The sequence below is a fragment of the Scyliorhinus canicula genome, chromosome 17 (genome assembly GCF_902713615.1).
Source record: "Scyliorhinus canicula chromosome 17, sScyCan1.1, whole genome shotgun sequence".
Lineage (NCBI taxonomy): Eukaryota > Metazoa > Chordata > Chondrichthyes > Carcharhiniformes > Scyliorhinidae > Scyliorhinus > Scyliorhinus canicula.
Window position 1 is genome coordinate 124,874,604 of NC_052162.1, and position 18,997 is coordinate 124,893,600.

At 50.4% G+C, this 18,997-nt stretch overlaps 1 protein-coding gene and 1 long non-coding RNA gene across 3 annotated transcripts in view; one reads left to right on the forward strand and one right to left on the reverse strand.

Moving 5' to 3' along the window:
• LOC119951599 (zinc finger protein 229-like) overlaps positions 1-18,997 on the forward strand; it is a gene marked incomplete at its 3' end in the record, with an annotated part of 96,696 nt that overhangs the window by 57,606 nt on the left and 20,093 nt on the right. The window lies entirely within an intron of this gene.
• LOC119951267 overlaps positions 1-18,997 on the reverse strand; it is a 28,505-nt gene that overhangs the window by 7,859 nt on the left and 1,649 nt on the right. Inside the window, exons 1-2 of one of the 2 annotated variants that reach the window (XR_005457567.1) lie at positions 6,904-9,189; positions 5,131-5,265 (exon numbers count right to left, since the gene is read on the reverse strand). This is a non-coding gene — a long non-coding RNA (uncharacterized LOC119951267). Of the gene's footprint in view, positions 1-5,130; positions 5,266-6,903; positions 9,190-18,997 lie in introns of those variants that run through there. The other variant, XR_005457568.1, reaches the window with a different exon arrangement.

Below are 18,997 nucleotides of genomic sequence, written 5' to 3' on the forward strand. Positions count from 1 at the left end.
CCGGGGAGTGGCGATTCTGGTGGGGAAAAATGTGTTGTTTGAGGCATCGGAGGTGGTGGCGGATAAGGAGGGTAGGTATGTGATGGTTAGGGGCAGGCTACAAGGAGAGAAGGTGGTACTGGCTAGTGTGTATGCCCCAAATTGGGACGATGCGGGCTTTATGAGGCGTATGTTGGGACGGATCCCGGATCTGGAGGCGGGAGGTCTGATCATAGGGGGGGACTTTAATACGGTGTTGGATCCTTCACTGGATCGGTCCAGCTCTAGGACGGGTAGGAGGCCGGCGGCGGCCAAGGTACTGAGAGGGTTTATGGATCAGGTGGGTGGAGTGGATCCATGGAGGTTTGTGAGGCCGAGGGCACGTGAGTACTCTTTCTTCTCCCACGTACATAGGGTCTACTCTCGGATAGATTTCTTCGTGGTGAGTAGGGGACTGATTCCGAGAGTGGAGGAGGCCGAGTATTCAGCCATTGCAATCTCTGACCACGCTCCGCATTGGATAGAGTTGGAAATGGGGGAGGTGCGAGACCAACGTCCGTTGTGGCGGTTGGATGTGGGGTTGTTGGCGGAGGAGGAGGTGTGTAGGAGGGTCCGGGCAAGTATTGAGGGGTACCTTGAGGTGAATGATACGGGGGAGGTTCAGGTGGGGATGGTCTGGGAAGCCCTGAAGGCAGTAATTCGTGGGGAGCTGATATCCATCCGGGCACACAGGGAGAGGAGCGAGAGGAGTGAGAGGGATAGACTGGTGGGAAAGATGCTGGAGGTGGACAGGAGGTATGCAGAGGCACCAGAGGAGGGACTGTTGGGGGAGAGGCGCAGCCTGCAGGCTAAATTTGATTTGCTGACCACTAGAAAGGCTGAGGCACAGTGGAGGAAGGCACAAGGGGCAGTGTACGAACATGGTGAAAAGGCGAGTAGGATGCTGGCTCATCAGCTCCGTAAGCGGGATGCGGCTAAGGAGATTGCTGGAGTGAGAGACAAGAGTGGGAATGTGGTGCGGAAGGGGGTAGAGGTGAATGAGGTCTTCAAGGACTTTTACGGGGAACTGTACCAGTCGGAGCCAACGGGGGAGAGGAGGGGAATGGAGAGGTTCCTTGACAGGCTTTCTTTCCCGAAGGTGCAGGAGGAGAAGGTGGAGGGGCTGGGTGCGCCGATTGAGCTGGAGGAGCTAGTTAAGGGGATCGGGCAGATGCAGTCAGGGAAGGCACCGGGGCCGGATGGGTTCCCGGTGGAATTTTATAAAAAGTTCGTGGACCTAGTGGGCCCCTTGCTGGTGCGGACACTCAACGAAGCGTGGGAAGGGGGGACTTTGCCCCCGACGATGTCACGGGCGCTGATCTCGTTAATTTTAAAGAAGGACAAGGACCCCCAGCAGTGTGGTTCATACAGGCCCATATCTCTCCTCAACGTGGATGCTAAGGTGCTGGCAAAAATCCTGGCCACCAGGATAGAGGACTGTGTGCCAGGGGTTGTGCATGAGGACCAGACAGGTTTTGTGAAGGGAAGGCAGCTGAACACGAATGTGCGGAGATTGCTGAATGTCATTATGATGCCGGCGATTGAGGGGGAGGCAGAGATAGTGGTGGCGCTGGATGCGGAGAAGGCCTTCGATAGAGTGGAGTGGGGGTACCTATGGGAGGTGTTGGGGAGGTTTGGATTTGGTGAAGGGTTCATTAGATGGGTAAGGCTGCTATATGAGGCCCCGATGGCGTGCGTGGCCACGAATAGGAGGAGGTCGGAGTACTTCCGGCTTTACCGAGGGACCAGGCAGGGTTGCCCCTTGTCCCCCTTGTTGTTTGCACTGGCAGTCGAGCCGCTGGCGATGGCATTGAGAGATTCAGAGAGGTGGAGAGGCTTGGTGCGAGGTGGAGAGGAACATACGGTGTCGTTGTATGCCGACGACCTGTTACTGTATGTGGCGGACCCGGTGGGAGGGATGCCGGGAGTGATGGAGTTACTAGCCGAGTTTGGGACCTTCTCAGGTTATAAATTAAACTTAGGCAAGAGCGAGGTGTTTGTGGTGCACCCTGGAGACCAGGAGGAAGGAATTGGTAGGCTCCCGCTTAGGCGGGCAGGGGAGAGCTTTAGGTACCTGGGGGTGCAAGTGGCCAGGGACTGGGGGACTCTCCACAAGCATAACTTTACCAGACTGGTAGATCAGATGGAGGAGGAGTTCAGGAGGTGGGAAATGCTGCCATTGTCGTTGGCGGGGAGGGTGCAGTCCGTCAAAATGACAGTGCTTCCGAGGTTCTTGTTCCTTTTTCAGTGCCTGCCCATATTTATCCCCAGGGCCTTCTTTAGGAGAGTGACCGGCAGTATTCTGAGCTTTGTGTGGGCACATGGGACTCCGAGAGTGAGGAGGGTATTCCTGGAGCGAGGAAGGGATAGAGGCGGGCTGGCGCTGCCCAACCTTCTGGGGTACTATTGGGCAGCCAATGTGTCAATGGTGCGTAAATGGGTGATGGAGGGGGGAGGGGCGGCGTGGAAAAGAATGGAGATGGCGTCATGTAGAGGTACAAGCCTGGGTGCCATGGTAACGGCACCGTTGCCGCTCTCCCCCAAGAGGGTTACCACGAGCCCGGTGGTGGCGGCAACCCTAAGAATCTGGGGACAGTGGAGACGGCATCGGGGGGAAACAGGGGGCTCGATGGAGGCTCCACTGGGTGGCAACCATCGGTTCATCCCGGGGAACACGGATGGGGGATTCAGGGGATGGCAAAGGGCGGGCATCAGCAAATTGAGGGACCTGTTTATTGGCGGGAGGTTTGCGGGCCTGGGGGAACTGGAAGATAAATTTGGCCTTCCCCAGGGGAACATGTTCAGATACCTGCAGGTAAAGGCGTTTGCTAGGCAACAGGTAGAGGGATTCCCTTTGCTGCCCTCGCAGGGGACGATGGACAGAGTGCTTTCGGGGCTGTGGGTAGGAGAGGGGAAGGTGTCTGACATCTATAAGGTAATGCAGGAGGTGGAGGAGTCGTCAGTGGAGGAGCTGAAGGCTAAATGGGAGGAGGAACTCGGGGAGCAGATAGAGGATGGGACTTGGGCGGAGGCCTTGGAGAAAGTCAACTCCTCCTCCTCATGTGCGAGGCTTAGTCTCATCCAATTTAAGGTGCTGCACCGGGCCCATATGTCCGGGACTAGGATGAGTAGGTTCTTCGGGGGTGAGGACAGGTGCACCAGATGTTCGGGGAGTCCTACGAACCACGCCCATATGTTCTGGGCATGCCCAGCACTGGAAGAATTCTGGAAGGGGGTGGCGGGGACGGTGTCGAGGGTGGTTGGATCCGGGGTCAAACCAGGGTGGGGACTCGCGATTTTTGGGGTTGGGGTGGAGCCGGGAGTGCAGGAGGCGAAAGAGGCCGGTGTCCTGGCCTTTGCGTCCCTAGTAGCCCGTCGAAGGATTCTGTTACAATGGAAGGATGCAAGGCCCCCAAGCGTGGAGACCTGGATCAGTGACATGGCGGGATTTATAAAATTGGAAAAGGTCAAATTTGCCCTGAGAGGATCAATACAAGGGTTCTATAAACGATGGCAGCCTTTTCTGGACTTCCTGGCTCAGAGATAGGTAACTGGGTCAATAGCAGCAGCAACCCGGGGGGGGGGGGGGGGGGGGGGGGGGGGGTGCATTATTGTAGTGTTTATTCTGTAACTTTATAGTGTGTTAATTTGCGTTGTTGTTAAAATGCTGGGTTGTTCATGGGGATGGGGCGAATGTATATGATTGTTAATATTATTGTTATTTTCGGTATTTTACTAAGGTGCGTTATTGTTGTATAAAATCAAAATTTCTCAATAAAAATTATTTAAAAAAAAAAGATTGCCACCTCTGGACTTGGTACCACCTCCGCCTTTAATACTTCTGACATATAGTCAGCAAACCCCTGCCCCAGTACTTGTTGGGGGGTGGGAGACCTTCAGCAGGGGTGGGTCGCCATGGGGTGGGGTGGGGGAGGCTCTGGGGGTGGCAACCACTTGGGCACCACCATGCCAACCCCTGGAACGTGTGTTCCATTTCCGGGGTCAACCCTTGTCCCTGCCCGTCTGCCCCAATGACCACCCGTAACCCCCACCGACTGCTGACGCCTCGGTCTGTGTGGCTGAAGGCTATTGCTGATAGAGAATTGGCAATTGTGAGCCCTTAAAGTGAGCCCTTCACAGATTCTAAGTGGATTTCCGTGGGTGGGCAGGCCTTGAAGCATGTGGGAGTCATTGCCGAGTATTGCAATCAAACCTTGATGCCCGGACACTGTGCCTGAACACTGCGGGAAGCAAGAGCTTACACGCAGTATCCGCACACCCAGGGGATGGGACAGAGCCTCAGTGTAGAAGTCAAAGGAGGGAAACATCGGCACGCCAGAGCAACTGGGAGGATCCTCCTTTCGTTTAACACGATGGGCTGGCCCTACTTGCCTAGTGAGAGGAGGTCTCTTATTGCCGAATTGCTGTTTAGTGTTTTGATGTTTTCTATCCCAAAGCTCACATTCCCATTTTAAAGTTTCCCAATTTTTTACTTTACCGTTCACACACTCATTAATCCCTTTTCTGCGGGCGTTATCCCTCCCACTCATCAAGAGTGATTGCTCGTGGCGTTTAGTGCACTGTTTTTTCCATTCTGAAATTAAAGCTTTCCATTTGAAGGCCGCGTTTTATTTCCCAAATCGCTTTTTCTGCAGCAATGCAGTTGTCAAAGTTCCAAGTTCCATGTGTCACCTAGTGGCCAGATACCATTACCTAATTTATTGTGTAAAGCAGCTGATAATCTATGAAAATTATGTTCTTGAGAAGGGGTTTCTGAACACATAAAGAACAGAGGAGAATTGCCCCCAGTCTTGTCTAAAGTTTGTCCCATAACGTCAGTATACCGTGCCCCGGGAAAAAATGTGAAAACAGTTCCCAGTACCAAAATTAAATCACAGGGTCCCTGACCCCAACTTAATCACAGGGTCCCTGACCCAAACTTAATCACAGGGTCCCTGACCTAAGATTAACCACAATCGGGTCCCTGACCCTAAACGCTCTATTCACAGTTACATTTAGATTCGAGAACCGTCACCTGTTAGTTTCCTCCGTCAGGGACGAGGGGACGCACCACAGATCCGAGAGAGAGAGAGAGACCAAGGTGAATCTTACCTTGTGCCGGCGTCCGTCTCTTCCCTCCGGGTTGTGGCTCGATCACTTCTTCAGTCCCCCACGGAATTCACTCAGAGTATTGGTTTTTGCTTCGCAGCGCCAAATGTAGAAGTCAATATTTATCCCGCTTCTGGACTGTGGTAGAAAGATTCAACAACGCTCGTTATGGAAAAATAACCAGACTTTATTTACGAACAGACTGCATGCAGTAATGGCTGAAAGTTGAGGTCGGGGAGCAGTTACTACCACTGCTGATTCCTACTCAAATCCGCGCTTTCACAGAGAATCAGCTCAGTATTTATACATTATCAGAATCAGGATTACGTGACTGCAGCTTAGTCGGGAATTCGATCAGAAGTACAAACATAAGCAATATCATAAAACAGGAATCACCTTGCTGACCTTCCAGGACTCTGTCTCATCACTCATGCCATTATTTTGTCCTTTGATGGAATATTAAAAGGTCGGAGGAGATTTGTTCCTTCCTGACCTTATCTTGTCATATTTAGACTGCCTTGGGTTATGACGAGTTAGTCTTATGAGAATTTGCGGAGCTCAGGCATTTCGGAACAGCTTGACCTTCTCTGATCTTATTCAGGCTTTAAGTCATGCGAAGTCAGCTTTTCTTACATTGTACCAAGTAATTGACCAGTTTTCCCATCATGCCATTACTTATTTCGTACAACATCACCTCAGGGACATGTCCACAGCCAGAGGATGGGTGGGTGCCACGTCAGGTGGTGGTGGGGGGTTCCCTGGAGAGATGGGCAAAGGGACCGGGGGGTCAGCCCGCATTGCAGAAGAAAGTGACAGAGGCAGCATAATGTTTGTGCAGAGTGGTATTTATTGTGTTGTACACTACCCCCTCCTGGTGGTGTGCCCCCCCCCCCCCACCCCACACCCAGTGCCCTCACTGATCCTCAATGTGCCTGGCCCTCCTCGCTCTAACACTATGTCTCGCTGTGACCGATGTCGACGAAGTTGCACAGGCGTGACTGACACTCATTCTGTCTGAAACTGTGCACCAGGGAATGAACGCAGGCCGACCATTTTGGTTGAAGCCACGCTCACGTGACTGACGGATTTGAAGCCGCGGAGGTGGGCCAACGCTCACTCGAGCATCTGGTTGAAGCTGCACAGGTTTGATGGGCGTTGGTGAAGCCTTGCAAGTGGGCCAACGCTCACTCGAGTGTCTAGTTGAAGCCGCATATTTCACTGCATTTTCTTTCCCTTTGTCTATTTATTATATTTCTCCCTCCATCGTGTCAGAAAAAAATAAATAAATAATGCCGAAAACAAAAAAAAAGGGAATGTTCCGGGTTCTGATTGAGGAGCCGTGAGCTCCATCACAGGGTTCATAGCGGAACATCAATCTCAGTTAATGCAGAAAGATGGTTGGGACCCACACCTTACGGCTGGGGAACAGGAAAGCTGGCGGATGGGTCAGAAGAAGGATAGAGAACAAAAGGGGTAATAATTATGAGCAGCCTATATTTAGTGAATAATTAGACAAAGGAATGAGACAATCCAGCCCAGCCGGTGGCTGCAGTTTGCAGCAACACAGTTGGGCAGATAGGGTGGGGCCACCCCAGTGGATAAAACACAATCACCAACCGTCCTTGGGCCGAGGATACTGAGCCTCATCTCCCTGTGGCCAGAACCAATAGATATTGGGAATTGAAGGAAAAGGGGAGACATTTAGTAAATATTTAGGGTGAGGCTAATCCTGAAGGAACTCAAATTTGCTGAGGAATGGCAATGGTGTCACTTTACCTGCCCGAAGATACAGGAAACTGAGCGATAATTCAGCTGGACGGTTGGAAATGAAATACAGGCTTGTGTCTCAAAGGAAAACTCTGTCTGTGAAAAAGCATTTTTGAAAACTTTAAGCCAAGGTCATTCAAAGCAAGTTGATAAGGACAAGTACAGCTCCTCCTGCGATTACCAAGGAGGAGGCTGCCCTAAACATTCAGTCATATATCCTCCCCTCCCTTGTACTGGTGAGTTAACAACAGTTATAGTTAAAAATGTAACATGAATTTACTGTTCCATTTGAGATGCTAATAAGAGGTTTTTTATTGTGTTTAGTTCTAAAAAAATGTTTACAATTTATTTGGATAGGAAACTAAACTTCATCTAATGTGAAACTCTGATTTTAATAAAATTCAAACTGCTAGGATTCAAGAGATCCTGCTTACTTTCAAACCGTGAAAGTAAGCAGCCCACGTTTAAGTCAGTCTGTTCCAAAACAAAGATAAGACGAGTTTGGCAGCAATCCAATTTTAACTCCCCAGTACATTTGGGTGATAAAACATGTTGAGAGTCAGTTAACAACTCATTTCACAAAATATCGCTTGTAACTTTGGTTAAGTAGCAAATATTGGAAATTGAAGGGGAAAAGGATAGACAACAGAAATGAAATTGAACAAAAGATGTTGTAAATTGCGAAAGGGGACACACATTGCATGCCAAGTCTCCTTGTCCCTTTAGGTTCTGTCGGAAAATTAACCATTTCAGCAGACAGCAGATTTGTTTTAAATCTCTCACAAAACAGTGTGTCTGTGATTCTGTAGATTTCAATGTTAATTTAAATAAGGTTTAATTGTGGATTTGTGGGAATTCAACAAGACCAGTTAAATGTGGAAATTTTAAGCGTACTTCAGGGCAATTTGTAATCAGTGTGAGAGATAGGTCATGTTTGTCACATCCCCCCAGATAAGGACAAGCATTTTTGTAATTTCTTCATTTTTGAACAAAATGTAACAATCTGTTTCCCACAATCTAAATCCCACCCAGTCACCAGTGAGGTTAAGATAAATAGGAAAGGACAACAAAGAATAGAGAGAAAATGAGCACAAATCCTTTCCTGTATGAATGATTCCTTGTGTGTCTGTAAGTGCTGTTTGTGTGAGCGATCTAATGACTTGTTAACTCCCTATCGTCTGGTCTTGTGTGTCATCTCAGTTTTACTCCTTGCCTGTTTAATATGTGTCCCATATTTCTAGGAAGTTATGAAAAGTGATAACTAACTGTATGTCTAAATTTGTAGTGAGGGATTGTGAGTTTGCAGTGTTCTGTCTTTGAGGTCCTTGAGCGACAAGAGAATGAACTCTGAAATTTACAGCTGTGAAAATGTTTTTTTTTTGCTTCATGTGAATGTTTATGGGTTTGTTTTATTATTGGTTTTGGCAAACCTAACCTTGATTTGTGTAAATGTTGTCTTTATCGGGGAAATCAGAGGTAGGGCTGCTAACTCATTAAAAGGGACACTTACTGGAGGAACAAGAAGCAATTTGAATGAGAGAGAGTTAACTCTTTCATTTAGACTGAGACATGAATCCATTCCACCTCAAACATACTGGACCCCTGTGGTTTGTTTAGGAAGTGGATTTGGCAGAATTAAAGACGACAGCTCAGAACCATTGCTGAGACTATTTTAACATTGAAAAGGAAGTCAAACACTTAATTTAGTGGGCTACCTTTGGAAAATAAAACATGTTTAAGGAAAACAAGGAAAAAGTAAATGTGTTAATGTCTGGAAGATGTTTGAGTTCTGTTTTAAAGATATTATAAAAACACTCCATCGGACTGTCAGAGCGGATTCCTTGAACTCAACTGGGTACAGACCAAGACATGACCCGGGTAATTTAAAACTTGGCCCCTCTATTAGGAAATCATGCAGTCTCCATTAATACATTAATTGGGATAGGGAAAATATATTTTGGATGATGCAAATAAGAACGATGTCCGTAGCACCTATGGATCGTGGGTGTTTGGACAGGTGTGAGAAAATCTAAGGCAAATTATCAAGGGAACAGTCCCACTGTGGGTTCATCTATTTAACCCATCACAAAATGCCAACCATAGGTTGACTGGATGCCAGCCCAGGGGATTATCACATGTATATAGTATTGATGTTGAATGTATTATGAATAACAATATGTTAATGGGTACTGTCTTAGTGATACCCATTATAACCATGTTGTAAGGAACCTCTTTTGAATCCATACTTGCCCCTCATTTTCCTTTTAAATTTCTGTCTTGTTGGCTGCTATGAAACTGCAGACTTTGGTTTTAATCTGAACCCCCCCCCCCCCCCCCCGGTCTAAGTTGCTATTTGAACTGGCCCAAGAGAACTCCCCTTAGTGCAGTGTGCTATGTGGCATGGTCCGGTGATGTCATTTTGATGGACTTGGTTAGCAGCTAACCAATGCTTCTGAAATTCCGGGGCTCATTCAGTTTACAATTTTGATTGATAGCGCACTTCTGAGGTTTCTGCGATGAAGAAGCACAGGCTCCATTTTAATTCAGTTCTGTTAACACCCTGGAGTGACCAGGTCTGGACTCTCTCCTATCAGCTAAGGCTGGTGATTAAAACATTCTCCAGCCAAGCCTGTGAAAGTAACTTCTTATTGAAATGCTGCAAGCAGTCTCTCCAGCCAAGCCTGTGAAAGCTTAATCCTCTGTTTGAAAGGCTGGGAAAAGCCCAGTCTGATATTTCTCTCCTGAGAATCCTGAAAGGTCCTGAAGACCAGACCCTTCTCTCTCTCTTCATACCACAGCTAGAAACCCTGGACAAAAACCAGACAAACAGTTGAAAGGCAGAGTGGATGGAGAACCTGCTGTAAGGGAGGGTGAATTGTGACGAGGATGCAGTGATCCTACAGCAAGATCTGGACAGGTTGGGTGAGTGGGCAAACCAATGGCAAATGCAGTATAATTTGGATAAGTGTGAGGTTATTCATTTTGGAAGCAAAAACAGGAAGGTAGATTACTACCTGAATGGTTGTAAATTGGGAGAGGGAGTGTGCAGTGCGACCTCGGTGTCCTTATGCACCATTCACTAAAGGTAAGCATGCAGGTGCAGCAGGTGGTAAAGAAGGCTAATGGTATGTTGGCCTTCATTGCAAGAGGTTTCGAGTATCGAAGCAGGGATGTGTTGCTGCAATTGTACAGGGCCTTGGTGAGGCCACACTTGGAGTATTGTGTGCAGTTTTGCTCTGCTTTGAGGAAGGATGTTTTTGCTCTCGAGGGAGTGCAGCGAAGGTTTACCAGGCTGATTCCAGGGATGGCGGGACTGTCATATGAGGAGAGATTGGCTAGGTTGGGATTGTTCTCACTGGAGTTCAGAAGATTGACAGGGTATCTCATAGAGACTTATAAAATTCTAACAGGACTAGACCGGTAGATGCAGGGAAGATGTTACCAATGATAGGTGTGTCCAGAACCAGGGATCACAGCCTGAGGATTCAGGGTAAACCATTTCGGACAGAGATAAGGAGACATTTCTTTACACAAAGAGTGGTGAGCTGTGGAATTCATTACCACAGGAAGTAGTTGATGCTAAAACTTTGAATCAATTCAAGAGGCGGCTGGATATAGCACTTGAGGAGAATGGAATCAAAGGTTATGGGGAGAAAGCAGGATTAGGCTATTTTTAAAAAATAATAATTTTTATTCACATTTTTCTGCAACACATTTTCTCCTCCCCCCCCCCCCCCCCCCCCCCAGGTTGCTGCTGAGGTTGGCCACCCTTTAATCCTTCGCCAGGAAATCGAGAAAAGGCTGCCACCGCCGGAAGAACCCTTGTACCAACCCCCTCAGGGCAAACTTAACCTTTTCCAGCTTGAGTACCCGGCCATGTCGTTAATCCAGGCCTCCGAGCTCGGAGGCTTCGCGTCCCTCCATTGTAAAAGAATCCTGCGCCGGGCTACTAGAGACGCAAAGGCCAGAATGCCGGCCTCTCTCGCCTCCTGCACTCCCGGCTCCGATGCTACCCCAAAGATCGCGAGCCCCCAGCCCGGCTCCACCCTGGAACTCACCACCTTGGACAAAGTCCCCACCACCCCCTTCCAGAACCCCTCCAACGCTGGACACGCCCAGAACATGTGGGTGTGGTTCACCGGGCCTCCCGAACACCTCCCACACCTGTCCTCCCTCCCAAAGAACCGGCTCATTCTGGCCCCAGTCATGTGCGCCCTATGCAGGACCTTCAGCTGAATTAAGCTGAGCCGTGCGGACGAAGAGGACGAGTTCATCCTCTCCAGGGCATCCGCCCACGTCCCATCATCAATTTCTTCCCTTGCTCCTCCTCCCACTTTGGTTTTAGCTCCTCCACTGAGGCCTCCTGCCCCTCCTGCATCATCTGATAAATTGCCGAGATCCTACCCTCACCGACCCACGTCCCCGAGAGCACCCTATCCTGCAACCCCCTAGGCGGTAGCCGCGGGAACTCTGCCACCTGCCGCTTAACAAACGCCCTGATCTGCATATACCTGAAAGCAGTCCCGGGGGGAGACCCCACTTTCCCTCCAACTCCTCTAAAGTCGCAAACCCCATCAAGGAAGAGGTCCACCATCCGTCTGATGCCTACCCTGTGCCAACTCCCAAACCCACCATCTATTCTCCCTGGCGCAAACCGGTGATTGCCCCATATCGGGGCCCAAACTGAGGCCTTCACTCCCCCCCATGCCGCCTCCACTGCCCCCAAATTTTGAGGGACGCTACCACTACTGGACTCGAGGAATATCTTGCCAGGGGAGGGGGGGAGTGGAAGTGGGGCCGTCACCAATGCCTCCAAACTCGTACGCACACATGACGCCACCTCCAACCTCTTCCATGCGGCACCCTCCCCCTCCATCACCCACCTACGAATCATTGCCACATTCGCAGCCCAGTAATACCCACACAAGTTGGGCAACGCCAAACCGCCTACCTCCCTGCTTCGCTCCAGGAATACCCTCCTCACTCTCGGGGCCTTCCGCGCCCACACGAACCCCAGAATACTCTTATTAACCCTCCTAAAAAAAGCCTTCGGAATCAATATGGGGAGACACTGGAAGAGAAACGAAAACCTCGGGAGCACCGTCATCTTAACTGACTGGACCCTACCCGCCAAAGAGAGTGGCAGCGCAACCCACCTCCTAAACTCCTCCTCCATCTGTTCCACCAGCCTCGAAAAGTTTAGCCTATGCAGGGCCCCCAGCTCCTAGCTATCTGGACACCAAGATATCTAAAGCTCCTCTCCGCCCTCTTCAACGAGAGCTCTCCTATCTCCCTCTCCTGGTCCCCCAGGTGCAGCACAAACAGCTCACTCTTCCCCACGTTGAGCTTATAGCCCGAAAAATCCCCAAACTCCCCAAGTATCCTCAACACCTCTGGCATCGCCCCCACCGGATCTGCGATGTACAACAGTAAATCATCTGCGTACAGCGACAACCGGTGCTGCTCTCCCCCTGCACAATCCCCTTCCAATTCTTCGAATCCCTCAGCGCCAAGGCCAAGGGCTCAATCGCTAACGCGAAGAGCAGGGGAGACAAGGGGCACCACTGCTTCGTCCCCCGGGACAGCCGAAAGTCCTCCGACCTCCTCCCATTCATCACCACACTCGCTACTGGGGAACTATACAGCAGCCTCACCCAGCTAATGAATCCCTCACCAAACCCAAACCTCAGCACTTCCCACAGGTAACTCCACTCCACCCTGTCAAAAGCTTTCTCCGCATCCATCGATGCTACTATTTCCGCCTCCCCAGCCGCCGACGCCATCATCATGACATTAAGAAGCCGCCGCAGATTGACATTCAGCTGCCTCCCCTTCACAAACCACGTTTGGTCCTCATGGATAACCATCGGGACCACATCTTCCACCCTCCTGGACAATATCTTAGCCAACAACTTTGCGTCCACGTTGAGAAGCAAAATCGGCCTGTAAGACCCACACTGGAGGGGGTCCTTATCCCGCTTCAGGATCAGTGAGATTATTGCTCTAGACATTGTCGGGGGCAATGCCCCCCCTTCCCTCGCCTCATTCAGGGTCCTCACAAGCAGCGGGCCCAGCAGATCTGAGAACTTCTTATAAAACTCCACCGGGAACCCGTCAGGTCTCGGTGCTTTCCCTGTCTGCATGGTCCCCAGCGCCTCCATCAGCTCCTCCAACTCGATTGGGGCCGCCAGACCCTCCACCCGCTCATGCTCCACTCTTGGGAACTCCAGCTTATCCAGAAAGCAGTCCATCCCGCCCACCTCCCTAGGGGGCACCGCCCGGTACAGCCCCTCGTAAAAGGATCTGAACACCCCATTAATGTCCCTGCCACTCCGCACCAGGTTCCCTCCTACATCTCTAACTCCCCCTATCTCCCTCGCTGCCTCCCGCTTCCGGAGCTGGTGGGCCAGCATCCGACTTGCCTTCTCCCCGTACTCAAATATCGCCCCCTGCGCCCTCCTCCACTGCGCCTCCGCCTTCCGGGTGGTCAGTATATCGAACTCCGTTTGGAGACTGCGACGCTTCCTCAAAAGCCCCTCGTCCGGGACATCCGCATACCTCCTGTCCACCCTTACCATTTCTTCCACCAACCTCTCCTTCTCAACCCTCTCCCCCCGCTCCTTGTGCGCCCGAATAGATATCAGCTCCCCTCTAACCACTGCCTTCAGCGCTTCCCAAACCACCCCAACTTGCACCTCTCCATTATCATTAACTTCCAAATACCCCTCTATACCCCTACGGACCCGCCCACATACTTCCTCCTCTGCCAGAAGCCCCACGTCTAACCTCCACAGCGGGCGCTGATCCTTCCCCTCCCCCAGCTCCAGGCCCACTGAATACTCCGCCCCCACCACTCTCGGGATAAGTGCCCTGCTGAGTACAAAAAAATCAATCCGGGAATAAGCCTTGTGGACATGGGAGAAAAAGGAAACCTCCCTACCTCCCGGCCTCAAAAACCTCCAAGAGTCTACCCCTCCCATCTGATCCATGAACCCCCTCAGCACTGAGGCCGCCGCCAGCCTCTTGCCCGTCCTTGACTTCGAACGATCCAGAGCTGGATCCAACACAGTATTGAATTCCCCTCCCAAGATCAAGACCCCGTCTCCAGGTCCGGGATCCGGCTCAACATTCGCCGCATGAAGCCCGCATCGTCCCAGTTGGGACGTACACATTAACCAGAACCACCCGCTCCCCTTGAAGCCTACCACTCACCATTATGTATCTACCTCCACTGTCCGCCACCACACACGACGCCACGAATGACAAGCTCTAGCCAACTAAAATCGCCACCCCTCGATTCTTCGCATCTAGCCCCGAGTGAAACACCTACCCAACCCAGCCTCTTCTCAGCCTCACCTGATCCGCCACCTTAGGGTGCGTCTCCTGAAGCATAGCTACGTCCGTTCCCAGCCCCTTCAAATGCGCCAAGACCCGGGACCGCTTCACCGGTCCATTCAGCCCCCTCACGTTCCATGTGACCAGCCGAATCTGGAGGGTCTTCCCCCTCCCTCTGCGCCGGTCAGCCATAGCTTTCCCACGGCTCACCATGTGCCCGCTGAACCCCCCAGGCCCGTTCCCCACGGCGGCAGACCCCCCTCCCAACCTCCCCCATCACCAGCAGTTCCCCTTCGGCCCCTGCAGCAGCAACCCGGTAGCCCCCCCCCCATTTCCCACCCCCCAAGCCCCCCCACCCCCCCAAGCTAGGGCCCCCCCAGCTGCTTAACCCCTTCCATCGCACTTCCATAAGTCAGCCAACTCCTGCTGACCCCGGCTGCCCCCACCATCCCAACGAACCCTCCCCCGATGCAACACAACCACCATTCCCTCCTCCAAGTGCCGGTCCCGCCCACAGCTCCTCCAGCGCGGGAAGAAAACCCGCGCTTCCAGCCCAAACCCCGCCCCACCGACCCAACACGTGGGAAAAAGACGGGCACATGACCCAGCGGGACCGCGAACAGCTCCCCAACCCTCCACCAGTGAAAAAACGAAAAAGCACCCAAATAAATAAATAACAGCCCCAAAAAGCGGAAAAGCAAAAAGGCATCATCGAACACAACCAATAAAAGCAAAAGGATACCAAGGGGCTGGTTTAGCTCACTGGGCTAAATCGCTGGCTTTTAAAGCAGGCCAGCAGCACAGTTCGATTCCCGTACCATCCTCCCAGAACAGGCGCTGGAATGTGGCGACTAGGGGCTTTTCACAGTAACTGCACTGAAGCCTACTCGTGACAATAAGTGGTTGTCATTTCATTACAAAGCCTCCGGACTATGTACATCATTCCCCAGTCCTCAGTTCGAGTCTAATTTCTCCGCCTGGACAAAGGCCCAGGCCTCCTCCGGAGAATCGAAGTAGAGCTGGCGATCCTTATGAGTGACCCAGAGGCGGGCCGGCTGTAGCAGGCCAAACTTCACCCCCTTCCTGTGAAGCACTCCCTTCGCCCGATTGAAACCAGCTCTTCTCTTCGGCACCTCTGCGTTCCAGTCCTGATAGATCCTGATGTCCGCATTCTCCCACTTGCTACTCCTCTCCTTCTTTGCCCATCTCAGCACACACCCATGGTCAATGAAGCGGTGAAAATGGACCAGCACCGCCCTAGGCTGCTTGTTCAGCCTAGGCTTCCTCAACACCACTCGATGGGCACCCTCCAGCTCCAAGGGTCCCTGGAACGACCCCGCGCCCATTAACGAGTTCAGCACCACAGCCACGTAGGCCCCCAAATCCGAACCATCCAGCCCCACCGGGATGCCCAGAATCCGCAGGTTCTTCCAACGGGAGCGGTTCTCCATCTCCTCCATCCTCGCCAGCCACTTCTTGTGGAGTGCCTCGTGCGACTCCACCTTCACTGCCATGCCCAGGAATTCATCCTCGCTCTCCGAGGTCTTTTGCCGCAGCTCTTGGATCTCTGCACCCTGAGCCATCTGAGTCGCCATGAGCTTGTCCAGCGAGGCCTTAAACCGTTCCAGGATCTCAGCCTTCATCTCTCTGAAGCTGCACTGAAGGAGCTCCTGCTGCTCCCGTGCCCACTGCTGCCATACTGCCGGTTCCCCGCCCGCCGCCATCTTGTTTTTCCTGCCTCGCACCTTTCTCTGCTCCAAAGCCAACTTTTTGACCGTTCCGCTCCTGGTCCAGTCCATCCACCGGCAGATAAGCACATTGGATGTGTTCCCACCCGGGGAAAAGTCCAACCGGTACCGCTAGGGGCCCTTAAAAGAGACCACAAATAGCGGGAACTACCGAACGTGCGGCTTAGCTCTGCATCACCGCAACCGGAGGTCCGCATGGGTGCATAATCAAAGTCACATTGTGCAATTCGTCATTGTGGACACAAAGCGAGAGTCCATATTGGGACCGAAAGTGTGTGAAGCCCTGAACCTCGTTGAGCGACTGTACGTTCCAGACAGCGTGAAGACAGAGGATCATTGTAACTGGCTCCGAGATATGATGCCGCAGTCATTCAATGAGGACAGTGATGAAACAGATGATGAGCCAGAAGAGGAAGACTATGAAGGTCTATCAACTTTATTTGCAACTGGTTGATCAACTGGATGAGTCCCATTTGGACATGCAGCATTTGCGCAGTAGATTGGAGCAATTGCGCAAACGTTTGGTCACCACAGTGTATGGTGAAGGTGAAGGAAGGGATTTAACTGAGCATATGGGAGCTTCTCTTTTCCATAGTAACTGTGGTAAAGACAAAAATAAGCCAGACCTTTATGGCAAAATGGATTATATGAATGAGGAAATATATGCAGATAAATTGTTTTTGCTGGAAACACAATTTTTGAAAGATCTTTCACCAATGTCTTTGGAATCCCAAAAGCTTCAGTTATTTCCTACTTTGGCAGCTCGCCATTGAATGGCCCAGAACCTGAAGATGACCTAATTGGAATTTCTGAGCTCCGTCCTTCCAACTATGAGTCTGAAAGTCCCACTGATTGTGAAAGATTCTCTACAGAGGTGGGACAGTTAATAAACTTCTAGTGGTCTGAATGTTGCTGCAATAAGATATGGTTGATATAATAATTGATATGGTTAATCTCTACAGATATGAGGAAACAGTAATTGCAGTTGGGTTGACAAAAAGATATTTATTGATGTCACTCAGAACATTGTGTACAACTGGAGTCTGCTGGATGTGTCGCCAGAGTGGCTCCTTCGACAATGAACCTGTTGATTCAATCTGTTCTCTGATGGATGTCCATTGGACGCCACCTTGGAAATATCGGGGCAAAGAATCACATAAAAAATAAAATGTTTATCTCAATGAAAAACAAAAAAAGACTTTATTTGCAACTAGCGACGAAGTGATCACAGGTAGGGTACAATGTGTGCAGGACAACGGTGAGACTGACAGTTCTCAGCTGGACTGTACAGAGGCTGACAATGAGAGCGCAACACTGAACAAATCAGTTGAGAGCTCACCGATTGTGAACAGCCAACAAGAAAATGAAGACATCTTGAAGAAGTTGACTCCAATTGAGAAGCACAAAGAGCTCAAAGATACGTCAGATAATTCAAAGGGAACTGATAGTAAAAAGATCAAAGATTGTGGGAGAATCTAGAAATTGAAGTCACTTTAAAAGTAATAACTTGCACATTTAAGGCAGAGGAGAGGTTTTTCTCTCTGAGGGTCGTGAGGCTTTGGAACTCTCTTCCTCAAAGGGCAGTGGAAGCAGAATCTGTGAATATTTCGAAGGCAGAGCTGGAAAGATTCCTGATAAGCAAGGGGGTGAAAGGTTATCGGGGGGTCAGCGGGAGTGTGGAGTTGAGGTTACAATCAGATCAGCTGTGAACATGTTGAATGCTAGAGCAGGCTCGAGGGGCCGAGTGGCCTACTCCTGTTCCTAATCAGTATGTTATCACATCCTTTATAATAGATTGTAGCATTTTCCCTCCTACTGATGTCAGGCTAATGGGTCTGTGGTTCCCCGTTTTCTCTCTCCCTCCTTAAATAGTGGGGTTACATTTACCACCTTCCAATCTACAGGAACCATTCCAGAATCTATAGAATTTTGAAAGATGATCACCAATATTTCCACTATCTCTACATCCGCCTCTTTCAACACTCTGGGATGTAGAGAATCAGCTTTTGGGGATTTATTAACTTTCAATCATGTTAAGTTCTCCAGTGCTACTTTTTCACTAATACTAATCTCTTTCAGATCCTCGTGCTCACTGGTCCCTTGGTTCTCTCGTGTTTTGGGGACAATTTCTGTAGCTTCTGAAGACAGACACGCATTGTTTAGTTTCTCTGCCATTATAAACTCTCCTGTCTCTGTCTGGAATGGACCCACATTGGTCTTTGCTAATCTTTTCCTTTTCACATTCCTACAGGAGCTTTTCCAGTCGGTTTTTATGCTTATCGCCTGTTTTCTCTCTTATTCTATTTTCTCTTTATCAGTTTCTTGGTCCTCCTTTGCTGAATTCTAAAACAAGTTTCCAATCCTCAGGTTTACTACTATTTTGGCCACTTTATGTGCCTCTTCCTTTGATCTAATGGAACTTTAAACTTTTCTTGTTCACTACGGTTGCATCACTTTTCCTGTTGGATTTTTGCTCCTTAAAGAAATCTATGTTTGTTGCATTTATGTGAAATAAGAGTCGTCCCAGATGACCACAGGCTGCTTTCCCCTTTGAGAGAGTGAGCTGACTGGTGGTGATTGAATTTGAGGTCACCACACCACAGGGGAGGGGCAATGTTGAAAAGGTGGGGCCTTCATGGATAACCTCAGCCGGTACGGGAGTTGAACCCCTGATGTTGGAGTCACTGCGCATCACAAACCAGCTATCCAGCCAACTGAGCTAACTCTCTCCGGTGTGAACTCGCTGGTGTCTCCGCAGGCTGGATAACGTAGTGAATCCCTTTCCACATTGCGAGCAGGTGAACAGCTTCTCCCCAGTGTGAACTCGCTGGTGTGTCTGCAGGCTGGATAACTGAGTGAATTTATTTCCACATTGAGGGCAGGTGTACGGCCTCTCCCCAGTGTGAACTCGCTGGTGTCTCTGCAGGTCGGATAACTGACAGAATCCCTTCCCACATGAGCATGTGAACAGCTTCTCCCCAGTGTGAACTCGCTGGTGTGTCCGCAGGTTGGATAAAACA